This window comes from Sus scrofa, chromosome 14 (assembly GCF_000003025.6).
Source record: "Sus scrofa isolate TJ Tabasco breed Duroc chromosome 14, Sscrofa11.1, whole genome shotgun sequence".
In the NCBI taxonomy this organism is placed as follows: Eukaryota; Metazoa; Chordata; class Mammalia; order Artiodactyla; family Suidae; genus Sus; species Sus scrofa.
Window position 1 is genome coordinate 131,156,368 of NC_010456.5, and position 15,691 is coordinate 131,172,058.

The 15,691-nt window shown below is 51.9% G+C and overlaps 1 long non-coding RNA gene across 1 annotated transcript in view; it reads right to left on the reverse strand.

Annotated features, from left to right (window-relative positions):
- Positions 1-15,175, reverse strand: part of LOC110256797 — a 29,909-nt gene extending 14,734 nt beyond the window's left edge. Inside the window, exon 1 of the long non-coding RNA XR_002338794.1 lies at positions 13,327-15,175. This is a non-coding gene — a long non-coding RNA (uncharacterized LOC110256797). The remainder of the gene's footprint in view (positions 1-13,326) is intronic.

Sequence of the window (15,691 nt, forward strand, 5' to 3'; positions counted from 1 at the left end):
CCCTAAAAAGCAAAAGAAAAAAGAGTCCACCTATTTTGGCAAAATCCACCTAGTTTGGCAAAATGTAAAATAATGCCACTTTTCATTCTTTCTGTTTTTGGAAATATAGTTAATTTTCACTTAAAATTTATATGTGTCATAGGTAATGATTTTGTTATTGTTATTTTATGTGAAATAAATACTCATGGCTTTTTTCTGGTTTTATTTTCTAATGTGGCATAGGGATAGATCTATCCCAGATTCACAAAGGTTTTTCAAAATCATCGATAATTTTTAAGAATGTAAAAGAGTCTTGAGATCGAAGAGCTTGAGACCCACTGGTTTATAGCAAATGATTAGTAGTCAGACAGACCTGGGGTGAAAACACAATTCTACCAATTGGACAAGCTATTTGCCCTCTTACCCATCCACTCACTCACCCAGAGCCTTGGCTTCTTCATCTGTCGAATGGTGATAATAATGCTTACTTGATGCACGTGGTGGCAAGGATTAATGACCTGACATATAAAAAAGCACCTATGATCCTGGCAGAGATGAGGCAGTCAATAAACAGTGCAGAGAAGGAGGAGGAAAGAGTTTAAAATTGAGTTTCATTCTCAAAATCTGTACACAGTAGGATGGTTCGTGTACGGTTGTATGTGAAACAAGAGCAAATCTTTTGGGGGTGGTGCTTGCAGCCTACAGACGCTCCTGGGCCAGGGATCACATCCATGGCACAGCAGCAACCTGAGCCTCCAGTGACAACACTGGATCCTTAACCTGCTGTGTCACAAGAGAACTCTCGAAACAACAAAACACATTAAAGGGGACTTCCTCCCCCTCTGTGTGCCAAAAGCAATGGTGGCTGAAGCAGGTGGGCCTTGAAAGATGGGGTGTTTCCATGAGCAGAAGGAAGAGTATTTCTCTTCTGTTCTCACAGGAGAACAGCATGAACAAAGGCTCTGAAGGAGCAGTGAGCAGAGCCTTTCAATGGGACATTGAGCAGCCCAGCCAGCCTGCCCCTACTCACACACAGTGTGCACACCCATACAGACACCCATGCGTCCATATGGAACGAGTTTATACACATGAAAGTGGTCACGTTCAAAATCAAGCTTCTTGCATAATCATAACAGAATTAACAGGATCTGGAATATCACCAACCACCTCCTCAGTTGCCTTTCAACCCTAGTCTGCTCACCCAAATCCAGACCCCACCCAGAGATCTGGACATAACAAGTCTGGGCAGAACCCAGGCATCTGTATTTTTATCCAAGCTCCAAACGTGCAACCAAAGGAGGATTCCCCAGGTCCACTCTGGGTAGACATCCAAGAAAGTCTCGAGAGTTCCTGCTTTTAAAGAGTGCGCCTGTGGAGTTCCCATCGTGGCTCAGCAGAAGTGAACCCAACTAGGATTCATGAGGATGCAGGTTCGATCCCTGGGCTTCAGCGAGTTAAGGATCTGGTGTTGCCATGCGCTGTGGTGTAGGTTGTAGACGTGGCTCTGATCCCTCGTTGCTGTGGCTGTGGTGTAGGCCGGCAGCTGCAGCTCTGATTCAACCCCTAGCCTGGGAACCTCCATGTGCTGCAGGTGTGACCCTAGAAAGACTAAAATAAAATAAAATAGAGCACGCCTATAACATAACTGGAAAGATGCGGCATAGAGAACGGGCCAAGCCGGTCTGCTGTGAGGAGAGAAGGCTCTGGCCAAAGGAAGCAGGCTGGCAAGAGAGAGCACAGGAAGCCAGAGAGGAGGAGAGGGTGCTGTAGACTGAGGCATCCTCGGGACCCTGGCGGGAACCAGAGGGCACACTTAGGATCGTTCCAGAAGGGTTGTGGGCAGAGTGACAGCAACCCCAGGGAAAATGCAGAAACACAGCAACAGCACGGCTCTTACCACCTTCAGGCCACCTTGAGAGGAGCAGGGACCCGGGGTCAAGTGGCAATGTCAGCCTGAGGGGACTTCACCAGGAGGTAGCAGGGGTGGATATGGAAGGAGTAAGTATCACGAACCCTCTCATCCTTTCCTCTGGTCCCAACGGGACCATGTGTGTCAGCCTCTGGGGCAGGGAGAGGGAGAGAGAGTGGAGAGGTTCCACTGGCACAAATGGGAGGGGTCGGCCCAGCTGGATCTTGCCCTGGAGGAGGTGATGAGCCGCGGCCATGGTGAAAGTTGTTTTTTGTTTGTTTTTGGGTGTTTTGTTGTTGTTGTTTTGCTTTTTAGGGCCTCACCTGCAGCATATGGAGGTTTCCAGGCTAGGGATCAAGTCAGAGCTATATAGCTGCCTACATCACAGCCAAAGCAATTCAGGATCCAAGCTATGTCTGCGACCTACACCACAGCTCACGGCAACGCCAGATCCTTAACCCACTGAGCAAAGCCAGGAATCGAACCCACAACCTCATGGTTCCTAGCCAGATTCATTTCCACTGCGCCATGACAGGAACTCCCACAGTGAAAGTTCTCATTACCAACCCTGATCAGAGCCCATGAGCAGTGAACACAGGAGACGTGCCAGCCCGTGCCAGGCTCCCCTCCAGCACCCAGAGCCCCCACAACCCAACCAAGTAGAACTTGTTATATGTGGGCACTGAGGCGCTGAGAAATTAAATAACCTGCCTGAAAATGCAGAGCTAGATGGAGCCCAGGTGGGATTCAAACCCAGCTCTCTCCCATGGGAGCTTGAGCTTTGGCCATCCCATCATGCTGCCTCTTTCCAGAAAACAGAGTATGGCAGAAGGAGGATTTTCCTTTGGCACCTGCCTCCTAAAACGGAAATAAGTCAGGAAAAGTTAGGCTATGCTGCAGTAACAAATATACCACATGCATGAGAGGCTTAACCACTCCAAAGTTTCTTTCTGCTCCCATCGTTGTCTAGTGCAGGAGGCAGGGGCTCTGCTCCTTGTAGTCACTGGGGGACCTAGGGTTCCCTCTCAATGTGTGCCTCCACCATGGCTGTGGCAGAGGAAGGGACTAGAGCCGGGTGAAGAGCCTTCACCTACAAAGTCCCACATATCCCTTCTATGCGCATTTTATTGGCCAGAGCACATCCCATGGCCCCACTGAAGTTCATATGGGTGGGAAGTTGTCATCTTCCCCAAGCATGACTTAATGATCCCCGTTCATTTCCCTGGGATTCTTACTACCCGCCAGGCATCGTGCTAAGCAGTTGGCACATATCGTCTCATTTGAACCCCTCAGCCACCTTGGAGGTAGAGCGTATTTATAGGCCCTCTTTACAAACGAGGGCTACAAGGCACAGAGAGGTTAAATAATGTGCTAAGGTCACCCAGGTAGCAAAATACAGGGCTGTGACTGAATCCAAGCCGTCCGACACACTGAACCACTGAAGCCTGATGCTTAGTGATCAGGCAGCTGATAACGATTTGTTCAGGCCCTCTATGGGAAGAGCGGAGGACCCAGTGGAGATCCAGAGAGACAAGTCCCTGCCCTGGAGGGTCTGGAGTGCCGAGGACCACCTGCTCTGGCGGACTTCATCTTTCAAGGTGCTTGTTAGGATTTTGAACCCCAAATCTCAAAGCTGGAAGAAACTGAAGAACCCCAGTCAAAATGACCCTCTATCTCAACTTCACCCCATTTAATGGGGGGGGGGATTCTCTCTGGAGCACCCTCTCCTTCTCCCTGGGACCTTACAGACTCTGCCAACACTTCCCTCTCTGGGGACAGCTTGGGGCCCCCCACGACCTCAGAGCACTGAGCTGTCCCTCCTGGGACAGAGGGGAACTGAAGCCACCCTCTTCCTCGTGGCGTTCCCCCTTCCACATCCTGGAAACCATTACCGCATTGTTCTCTGGGTAAGAATCAGATAAGGGGACAATGCTTTAAATGTCCCCCGTCCCCCTCCCCCTGCAATGAGTGGGTTTCTTTAAAGAAAGGCAAAGTTCCAATGGTTTCCCAGCCTGGCCTCCACGTGGCTGCCTCTGCAGTTCCGGATGCCATCATGTCCCCACTTCTTTCCTTTGTGCCAGGCACTCCCTGGAGATAACATCGGCCAGGCCAGGTTTTTCTGTGGGCGGGGGAATACTCACTTTGAAAAGTCAACACATGTTTTGTTTGCGTCCTGAGATGTTTGTCCACCCTCCTGGAAAAGGACTGGGGACCCCCTCGGAGAATTATCTAATCAGTTCTAGTTTCCCAGGTCTTTCTTGTTAGATTTTAACTTTATTTTTAAGAAAAAACAAACAAAGACCACAAGTTACTAAATTTCTTTCTCTTCCTTTTTCCTTTTTTTTTTTTTTTTCTCATAAAGATTAGGCCCAGGCACTAAGATTTGAAGTATTCTCTTTTTCCCAAATGGACCATATCAAGGGGCCATGTAATCATAATACCTAGTAAATACCTAGTATTTACTCAGTACTTTGGGGTTTGCTTAGCACTTTGATATTTATATTCCCTGATTTGATTCTCCTGTACTTCTGGTAAACTTAGGCATCAGGATTCCGTCCATTTTACAGATGGGTAAGCTAAGGCTTAGTGAGGTTCAGGAACTGGCCCAACGCCACACAGCCTTTAAGGGGGCCTTGTGCTTCAAGTTCAAACCAATCACGCGACCATTGCCAATACATGCTCGCCAAATTCTCCCTCAGGAAAGCATCATTTCCACTTTGGATGATTTTGTGGCCCCAGAATGGAACGAAGATATTTTTTCAGTAAATGTATAAAACATTTGTGTATAAAGCAGGTGCTATGGAGAGTGAACCTAGAAAGGACAAGTGGGTGGGCAAACACCGGAGTCCAATGAGGAGGGTAAGAAACATCATTTATCCTCACTGTAGGAAGCTGTCCCTACTGAGGCTCCAGACCACGAGTGGACCCTGGGCTCTTCGCTCTGGACCTACAGAGAGAGCGCCCCTAGGACAGGGATGCAGAAAATGCTCCCGAAGGAGGGGAGGGGAAAGGCCTTAGAGCTCAGACTTGAGGAGCCAGGATGAAGGTTAGAACAGGCGCAGAGGAAGGTAACTAAGCTTCTGGACAAGAGCAGCCAAGATCCAGGTGGGAATTTTTAAGGTCTTCATTCTTAAGAGCTTTGGCGCATCCAAGAATACAAGAGCACATGGAGCCCCGAAGGCATCACATCCCTCTACTCCCCCCCGCCCCCGAAGCAGGTGCCCCACCAATAACCCTGGCTCCCAGCAACACCTGACAGAGAGGAAGAGAAAGAAATGACCCAGACTTCAGCCACCCTTGCACACATGTGCCTGTGTGCATGTGTGAGCATACACACACACATACACACACACAAACTTCCTTCTACCCTCTTCTGCAGCTTCTATAATTTTCAAATATTCTAGTTTGACCATCTTTCTCCTAACAAAGATACAAGCCCCTGGGACCATCAGAGGCCAAAGAAGTGCCCACATGAATCCCTGAGGTCAAACCCTTCACCTCTGTTTCCTTGTTTCCTCTCTATTGGCTGTAAACTCCCTGGGAGCAGAGTAGGTTCACGAGTCCCAGCGCCCCCATAGAGCTGCCCACAGTAGGGGCTTGTCAGTGGTGACAGGAGGCTGAATGAAAGGGTTGCAGCCAGAGCAGAGGCCAGAAGGGCACCCGGAATAAGTGATGGTACCACCTCTCCAGCCTCAGACACCTGCTAAAGGGAAACGCTTGGTGTGGGGCACCTCTAAGACCTCTCATGCTATCCTCCTCCCTCTCCATCCCGGGAGCAATTTTTGGCAGGCTTGGGGGGAGTAGTTTTTTTTGGCCCCCACCCATTACCTCCTGGCCCTTTCTGCCCAGAGCTTCAAAGTTTGGAAAGCTGCAGGGAGTTCTCTTACTTGGCATGCATAACACCCCAACCCCCGCAGGCTGCAGCTTAGCCACATGGGGGGCTGAGCTCTGAAGGAGGAGCCAGAGCTGCATAAGGCTGTCATCTCTCAGCTCCGTTATCACAGCTGGCCTGTCTCTTAAAGTCACCTTGTACTCTTTTTCTTTTTTCTTCTTTTTGGCCATGCCAGTGGCATGGGGAAGTTCTCAGGCCAGGGATCGAACCACGCCACAGCAGCGACCTGAGCCACTGCAGTGATGATGCCAGGTCCTTAACCTGCTGTGCCACAAGGGAACTCCTCAAAGTCACCTTGCAGAATGACCGGTCAGCCTGGACCCAACAATGTCTTCAGGTCCACCACATTTAAAAGGCCTCCGGGCCTCAGAGGTGTTAGAGGAAAAAAAAAAAAATCCACAGGAGGCAGAGGGGCAGGGGCTATCTGCGTCCCCACCACCACCCAGTGTTGTGTGGGTTTCTGGCTTTTGCTGGCACCCAACCCAACACCCACTCTCCTCCCTTTGCTGCAGTAACAGCATCGTGATTTCCTCCTGGAAACTTGCAAGCAGTCTGACGGACCATCACTCAGGAAGCTCCCCCTCACCCCAAGACAAGAGAGGGCACCTCCACCCACTAGCAGGTTTTCCTTGGAATCTGAATCATGAGCAGAACAAAAACAGCAGGAGGAGGCTGGTGCCCTTGTTCCAGGGGCAGCACCAGGCAGACCTTCCATCCACTTCTGCCAAGACTCTCAGAGCAGCCCACGCTCCAGTCCCTCTGTCTGGCTTGTCTGCTTTCTCCGGATTCTTCCCCCTGGTTTTCAGTTTCTTATTCTGTTGCCCACATGCCCAAAGCCCTACCTGAGGCACCTTTCAAATCCTCAGCATGGAGTTCCCATTGTGGCGCAGTGGAAACGAACCTGACGAGGAACCATGAGGTTGCAGGTTTGATACCTGGCCTCGCTCAGTGGGTTAAGGATCCGGCGTTGCTGTGAGCTGTGGTGTAGGTGGCAGATGCTGCTCAGATCCTACGTGGCTATGGCTGTGGTGTAGGCCGGCAGCTCCGGCAGCTGTAGCTCCAATTTGACCCCTAGCCTGGGAAGCTCCATGTGCTGCGAGTGCGGCCCTGAAAAGCAAAAAAACGAAAAAAAATCCTTAGGCAAAGGGATGGAGATCACGCAGCTGGTTCTCTTCCCATGAACCTGCCCAGTCGAACCACAGATGAGATGGGAGCTCCTGTCCGGATGCCACCTGATGCCACCTCTCAGCTCTGTGGTCTCGGCCTCTGGACTTGACTTCTCTGAGCCTCAGGTTTCTCATCTGTAGAATGGGAACGTCTGCCTACCTGGCGGGACTGGAGCGTGGGTTAAGAAAATACCCAGAGAAGACTAAGCAGGGGCGTGGAAACTCCAGGAGGGCAGATGGGACTGCCATTCTGATGAGGAGGTCTCGGTGCTTCTCACCTCTTACCCCCAGGATGTATTTGAGAAACAGCTCAACTTCTCTCTGACTCACGTGCTCAGCAATCATCACTTTTCCAATTGCCTGAACCATGGGGCCACCGAGAAAAGCCTTCCCAAGCCCCTTCCAGGAAAGGACTTCTTTTTCTAACTTGAGACAAGGAGGAGTCATTTGCCAAACTGAAATAGCACATAAACCTTAGAACCCACAGATTTGAGGGAATTCTAATCTTGGCCCAAACTGGCAGGAGTGAGAGGGCGTGGGGGAGGGGGAGGATGAGTCAGAGATTCCAGCCTTCAGAGGGGGCAGCCTAATATGGCATTGGGGAGCCACGAGAGACGACTTAGGTATGCCTGGACTTCCAGACTGGAGCCAGACTCTGGCCAGGAACCAGCTGGGCCCCCCCACCTACACCCCCGTCCCCCCCCCCACACACACAGAGTGGAGCCTTGGGTGGCCAGTCAACACTGGGAGCCCAGATGGAGCAGGAAGGAGCCAGCCAGGAGGCCGGGACCTTGACCCCAGAAAGGATGGCACCCACCTTTCTCCCGGCATGCCCCGGCTCTTGGGCCAAAGGCAGACCTGTCCCTTCAGGCAGGACGTGGTCCTTGCCAACTCCAAGGTCTCCTGAGGGCAGCCAAGGTCAAGTCTGTGAGCGAGCACGAGGCTTCACTCCACATAACCTCAGAGCGAGGGAAATTTATGTTCATCCCGGAGCAAAGGACGGGTAAGGGAGGCCCTGCGAAGGTGAGAAGAGATTCCTGTTGCTGATAGTTTTACAGTTTAATGGAAACACAGCGATGCCCCTTGCCTGGCGTGGGTGAGAGCACGGCCAAGTTCTCGACCTGGCTTGGCGCCTCCCTAACTCTGTGGCTTCGGGCAAATCACCTTGTTCCTTTGTGCCTTTTTTTTTTTTTTTTTTAATCATCTGTAAATTGAATGAAGTAGAGAAGTGATTCCCAAACGGGAGTGCTGTCAGAATTTCCCGGAGGGCTTGCTGCCTGGGCTCTGGCTCAGAGATGCTGACTCAGGAGGCCTGGGGTAGGACTAAGGATTGGCACGTCCAGCCCCCAGGGTCACAGAACTGCTCAGACATACGCAGGAGGAAGAGAACAGCCCATTGCCCTGCACTTGCCGCCGAAGTCCTGTGCCTGGATTGGCTGAGATCTCATGTCCAGTCCTGACCAGACGAGCGGGTTGGCCCAGCCTTCACACGGCTCCCACCCCGGGCCCAGCAGCTGAGTCCATTCCCACAACCACAGAGAGAAGAGATGATTGGGAAGGGTCAAAGAGGGAATTATGCTGGAGAGAAGCAGCAAACGCCTCCCTTGGTGTCAGAGCCGGCAGTGGAACCCCAGTGAGGCCCACTCCTCAAGCCTCTGGCCCTGGCAGCCCACCTGCCTAGAAAGGTCCCCACCTCCAGGGAAGACTGTACCCAAACATTCCAGAGAGATGAATCCCTCCACCTCCTTCCAGGAAGGAGGTAATTACCTTGGCTCTCCTGATGGGAAATTTCAGCCACATGCAAGAGTCACACTGGGTCATCGTTCATGTACAAGCCTGTGCCCTGGACAATGTGCAGAAAAACGACCAATCCCATCTGGGCTTACAGATCTGCCCGGTATCTAGTTGCTGACCTCAGAGAGACTCCCACATAACCAGGGTGGTGATAAAGGGGCCGGGGTGTCTCTGCCTTTGTTCTGGGGGCTTGACTCTCCCCAGGAGGTGTTTGTTCAGATCAGGATTTTCAGTTTTAGATGATTTGCTCCCAAAGGGGAGCCAGCCCTTTATCAGCCTTCCTCCCCACGCCTCCCGGGGCTCACCTGGCTCTAGCAGCTGAGGCATCAAGAGCCCAGAGATGGGTCTCCAGTCTGAGATGAAAATCCTGGCTTTGAGTCCTTACCATGACCTTGACCTCAAATCTATCCAAAGGTTGATCAGGGCACTTGACTTGGGAAAGAGAATGATGTTGGGATTCACCCACAGACAGGCTCTGTTTTCAGGCAGGATAAAGGCAATCCAGGCTGTGTAACCCTGGGTAACACAAATAACCTCTCCATCGGCCCCCGTCTTCTTACCAGCAAATAGAATTCTAAGAGTGCTGAGACCTCAAAGGAAGTTATGAAAATTAAAGTGTACAGAGCCTGCCATGTCCTTTATAAATATTAGCTCTCAGTATTCAATTCATAAGATATGAATGACCCATCCTATGGTTTAGGTATTAGGAGGCAGAAGTCAGAAATCAGTAGGGATCTGGAATAACATCTTTGAAGTGTTCATAGTCTAGGGGAAAAGACCCAAAGAAAGAGACGCCATAATACATGATACTGTTGCTGAGCTTGGGGTCAAGTGTGAATTCCACCTGCAAGAGGCCAAGAGAGCCTTCCAAAGGCTATGAGGTTTGACCCGGCCATGAATGAGTTTCCCAAAGAAAGGCTTCTGGGAAAACCATTCCAGAAAACTGAACGTTGATTTGGGGAGAGGTTGTCCATGGAATAACAGGTTGGGAGTGACAGAACATAAGGTCCCTCAGGGAGAAGTGGCATAGGACAGGCCTGGAAATTTGGTTAGAATGTCATGCTGCAGAATTTGGATTTTATCCCGAGTGAGCAGGGACCAACAACAAAAGTTTTTGATTGTGTGCGTGTTTAGGGCTGTACCTAGTTCTCAGACTAGGAGTCGAATAGGAGCTGCAGCTTCTGGCCTAACCACAGCCGCGCCAGATCCAAGGCACATCAGTGCCCTATGCCGCAGCTTGCAGCAATGCCAGATCCTTAACCCACTGAGTGAGGTCAGGGATCGAACCCACATCTTCATGGATACTGGTCAGCTTCTTAAACCGCTGAGCCACAATAGGAACTCCAAAGATACAGGGGTTTTTTGGTTTGTTTTTTGTTTTTTGTTTTTCTTTTTAAGGCCACACCTGCAGCATATGGAAGTTCCCAGACCAGGGACCAAAAGTTTTTAAGCAAGAGAATGGAATGGGAGGAGATGTGACTTTTAGGGGATTCAAACTGGTAGCGAGGTGGAGGGTGGCCTGGCTGGGGAGAGACAGTTTCCGCCAGGCTAGCCAGGAGGCGAAGGCCAGGCAAGAGATGGGATAACAGAGGTAGGGCCACGGTGGTGGACATGTGAATAAGGAGGAGAGAGCCTGGGTGTTTTCATCAGCACGGTGGCCAGGGAGTGGTGGCTACTGGACATTGGAGAGGACAAAAGGAAGGAATCAGGATGCATCTAGGTCTCTGGCTGACAAGTGGTCTTGACTGAGTTAGAGAACAGGGAAGAAGAGCAGAGTGGGTTGATGGGAACAGAGCAGGTGGCCACTTATTGGGCCGTATTCTGCAGGCCACCCCTCATACTTAAAATGTCAAGTAATCCTTTTTTTTTTTTTTGCTTTTTAGGGCCACATCCATGACATACGGAAGTTCCCAGGCTAGGCGTCAAATCGGAGCGGCAGCTGCCAGCCACAGTCACAGACACAGCCACAGCCACAGCCACCATGGGATCCAAGCCTCATCTGCTCCTCCACCACAGCTCACAACAACGCTGGATCCTTAACCCACTGAGCAAGGCCAGGGATCAAACCTTCATCCTCGTGTTCACTAGTCGGATTCATTTCCGCCACGCCACTCCAGGCACTCCATCACGTAATTCTTGAAAATGAAAGTAAGTGATTCAGAGTAGCTTTTCCCAGGTTTCCCCGAAAACCATCATACCAGGCCTAGAACTCTATTTCCTGATAATTAAGGCCATCAAGACCTCAAAACTACCTGCAAAGGGCAGGCAACTATCGAAAGACGACTAACAAGCAAAGGACTCCTGGGAAGGCAATCGCCTCTTAATTCGTTATTAAATCATACCCACTGATTTTTGGCGGTAATATATATTCACACACTTAGGAGACATTCGCTCTAGGGATTGTGCCAAGGCCCTGTGTCAGGGTGAACACCAACGGGGAATGACAGACAAAGCGCCCTTTTATGCAATCCTCTTCCAATAGGAAAAAAAAAAAAAATGCCAATTTTAACCATGGAAATAAAGGGAGAAGATGATGGCTTTAAAATTAAAGGTTGGAAAAACATCAGGCAGCAAAACCCCCAAGCCCCCAACCGTGGTGAAGGACGCCGCAAACCACATATATTTGTGCTTCAAGAGTGAAAGATGTTTTGGAAGAGTCCTTGAAATAAAGATTCCCAGGTTCCACTGGGGGAGGACCAACTTGGGTCCAAAACACATCTTTTTGGCTGGATTTGAAAGTCCAGGAAAGTGTTCCTAATGGAAATACTGACCAGCCTGTCCACACACCACACCAGCAAGGTCTCGGCTCTTTAAGAAAATGAGATTTTTCCTTTGCAACTAGGTCAACTGGGAAAGAAAACAGGAGTTTCTTCTGGAACGTTCGCAGTTTTCAAAGTGAACCCTAGAAAAATAACTTTATTATGGAATAAGATGTCATACGCTCTCGCTTTTACCTGAAGCCAGGTTAACTGGTTGAGAGAATGGAGAGGCAGAAAAACAGGAACCACCTGTTGTCGATGTGTTTTCTGATGAGCTAGGGAGAATAAACCTTCCTGGAGAAGCAGGTTCTACTCAGGTGCCACTGCTCAGGCACCCCATGAATCCAGGCAGGTACACTAAGCAATGAGGCGGGCTGGCCAGGTGGAGCTCACGTGCCTGTCTAAAGGGAACAAATGCTAATCTGCTCTGGCAACTGTGGCCATGAGACGCCCATGTCACCGACATCTGAATTTCCAAGAGAAGCTGGAGATTTGCATGTTTATGTGACACCGTCTGAATTTTAACCTTGAGAACCAAACCACCCCAAACTGAAACACAGCACAGTCCAAACACAGCCCAGCTCACTGGCACCAACTGAGATCTCTGCTCTCCTGTTCGAATCAGAATCAAGGCAAAATTTCGACGTGTCAAGAGAAGGAAAGAGAGAACTCCATTTTGTTTGCTCCCTCTGGTTGCTGGAAGCCAGGAGACTTGGAGTCCCATCCCAGCTCAGTGACCAACTCCTGTGTATGTCACTGGGGCCCCTGCCAGCTCTGCCCCCCCTTCTCTGAGCCTGTGGAAAGCAGGGCTAGGACGAGGTGACTTCCAAGCCCTCTGTCACCTACAGCCTGATTCTATGCCCTCAGCTGATAGAAACCACTCAATGGGTAAGAGGTGTTTTCTAGAAATCAGAGGCGACCTTGAGTTAATGGTTAGTGAGTAATTCAGGTGGGCACGGCCCTCTGCACACCCCTCTCAGTTTCAGGTGATTTCTCCTGAGGAATCTCCCTAACTTCCAGAAGGAAAAAGATCTGATAAACTGAAGTCCCAGTAGGCTCAGTGATGTGGTGGCTGGTTTTCCCACCCTTGCACCACTGGGGTTTGTCTAGGCAATATTGCCTAGCCATATCACTCCCCCGACCCACCGCGTTTTAGGGCCACACCTCATCATCTGAAAGTTCCCAGGCTAAGGGTCCCATGGGAGCTACGCCACAGTCACCACCACAGTATATACGAGCCACATCTGCAATCTACACCACAGCTCCCAGTAAAGCCAGATCCTTAATCCACAGAGCAGGGCCAGGGGTCAAACCCACATCCTCATGGAAACTAGTTGGATTCATGACCTTCAAGCCACAATGGGAACTCCAGCAATATCACTCCGGAGCCCCACAATAAGCCTGGAGGGTGTGTACCCTTGTCCATGTCTTTCTCTGCATTTTGAAGATGAGGCAATGGAGGCCCAGAAATGTTAAGCATCCTACCTAAGGTCACACAGCAAGAAAGCCAAGAGAAGGTCCCAGTAAACCAAGGCTGGTCTCTGTGAGGAAAGGCCAGGCCCACCCAGTTCTAGGCAATCAAGGCCCCAATACTACAGCAAGAGAGAGCGGCTCCGTGAAAAATGGACCATAATGGGCGTCTTTGCACCCTCTGCCTTTCCACGACTTCCGCGGCCACAGAAAGACAGCGTAGCTCTGCCTTAGGCCTGACTTGACACAGTCCGCCCCATCCTGGGCCACATTTCTGTGGTTTTGAAAGACTTTCTTCAACCAAGTAGCCCACGCTCTTTCTACACATTCAGTTTATAAACAAATCAGATTCCTTACCTGGAAAGAACGTGGGGTTTTCTCCTTTCTCTTTGACGGTGTTTCCCTTCAGAGTCCTGGACATGGGGAGGACAGGCCACCGTCTCTGTCTAGTGGACAAATGCAGGGGCCAGGCCTGCCGGGCCACCTTCATGAGGGGACGTCCTGACGTTTGAAAAACAGAGCAGGCAGGCCTTTGTCTCCAGAGGGATGACAGGCCCCTGGGTCCTGAGGGAATTGGTCTCTCTTTCTCTGGAACCATATGCCTCAAGCAGCCAAAAGGAGCCGGAGAACCTCACGCCACGTTCACAGCAGAGAGCCAGTGCCCACGGGGCGAGTCCTGACCAGGCCCCAAGACGCAGTCCCTTTGCCCGCAGCTGGCCGGGGAGCCTGGGTCCAGGCAGAGGCATCTTCGTCATGGCCCAAACCTGAAGTTTCTTGACTCTACAGCCACGGCCCAGGCAGAGGCATCTTCTTCGTGGCCCGAACCTTACGGCTTCTTAACTGCAGTCACGCTCACATTTACCCGTTACACCTGTTCCTGTTTTTGCCTCTTTCCAGGGCTTTCCCCAGTTACCTGCAACAGCTGTGTCCGGGGTGGGGTTGGGGTGGGGGCAGGGTTTCGAATGTGGCCTCTGTTGTAGAGGCGACACCTGAGGCCCAAGGAGACGTAAAGGCTTGTCTGGGGCCATCTGGCTGGTTAGGGCTGAACTGGGTTTGAAGTCCGGCTCCTGGCCTCTGCTGGCCTGGGCTGCCTGGCCTCCCTGTGGCCCTTCTTACTCCCACGGGAAGGCTGAGGGAGGTCCAGGAGGGGCCGTTCAGTGAGGGCGGGAAGGAGATGCCAGCCCTGGCTTTGAAGCCAACGACTAGGCCGCAGCCACCCTACTGGCTTGGCGCAACAAGGATGGTGCTTCCGGGCTGAGGTCTGCGCAGAAATGCAGCCCTTGTGTCCCTGCGGGACGTGAGGCCAGGAAGGAAAGGCGAGCAGGAAGCGAGGGACCAGGACAGCTGTGGACTGAACCGAGGCTCTCCCAAACCAGGTGGCGGCCCTGTTCCCTGATGTGACTGCCTTTGCAAATCAGGCCTTTAGGGGTGCAGTTAGAGGGCAGAGAGGCCCTCAGGGTGAGGCTCTCACCCCACAGGACCCAACCTCCCTCCTCACTCTTCTTGCACCGCCGCCCCCCTCACCGCCACAGGCTCTGAGGAGCGGCTGTCTGCAAGCCCAGAGGACAGCTCTTCCCCAGTCCAAACTGGCTGAACATTTCTTTTAGCCTTCAAGCCTCCAGAGCTGAGAGACGTGAAGACCGGCTGTTTAAGCCTCCCAGTCTCCGTGGCCCTCGCGGCTGCCCGAGCAGACGAAGATAGGCACCAACTCCAAGAAGGAGAAAGAGGGACCTCGCTGTGACCAGCCCCCGCCCCGAGTGCCCCATGTCCCCCTCAGCCCTCGGGTTCCAGGCCTGACTCCCTCCCCCAGGGTCTTCCACCTTCAGGAGGCCACAGGCAATCCTGGTCCTGTCGCACCAGGCTGAGATCCCCCCCAGTCAGCTCAGGGAAGCATTTCTCCTTAAAAACTCCCCATCCCGCAGGGAGGTTTTGCTCACCTTTAGTCCTCCTGCCATCGACCTCCAGCGAATGATGCTCAAGCCCTCCTCTGACCCGGGTCACGTGCCCCCCTCTGACCTGGGTCACATGCCTTCCTCAGCCTGGTCGGTCTCCAAGAAGGTCAGATGTGGTCACCACATCACCCAACGCTCACCCACTGGGGAGGGACGGACCACCGTGCAATGGCCGGAAGGGCAGGTGAAGAAAAACTCCTGGGAGTTCCCGTGCTGGCTCATCAGTAATGAGCCCAATTAGTATCCATGAGAGAATTCGGCTTTGATCCCTGGCCTCGCTCCGTGGGCTAAGGATCCAGCCGTGGTGTAGGTCGCAGATGCGGCTCAGATCCTGCATTGCTGTGGCGGTGGTGTAGGCCGGTGGCTGTAGCTCTGATTTGCCCCCCAGCCTGGGAACGTCCATATGCCCTGCGTGCAGCCCTAAAGTGAAAAAGGAAAGAAAACACTCCCAAGTCTAGAAACAGACCAGCCTGGGGGGTCTGGATCCGAGTCTCCCACGCAGCAGCTGTGGAACTGTGACCATGTCGCCTGTGACTTTGTTGGCCTCAGGAGAGCAGGGCGCAGATGGAAGGAGAGAGGATGCTGGGCAGACCCACCAGGGGCAGGCAGGCAGCATGGCCTCCAGCGCTTGTCCAGGCGGCACACCAGAAGCCCGTGGACCAAATGGGAGCTCCCAACTCCACCAACCTGATTGTAAAATTATTCGAGAGGCCATCAAGTCACCAATATCCCATCCCCCACTTATGGAACAGGTTGAACGGGGCTCCCCC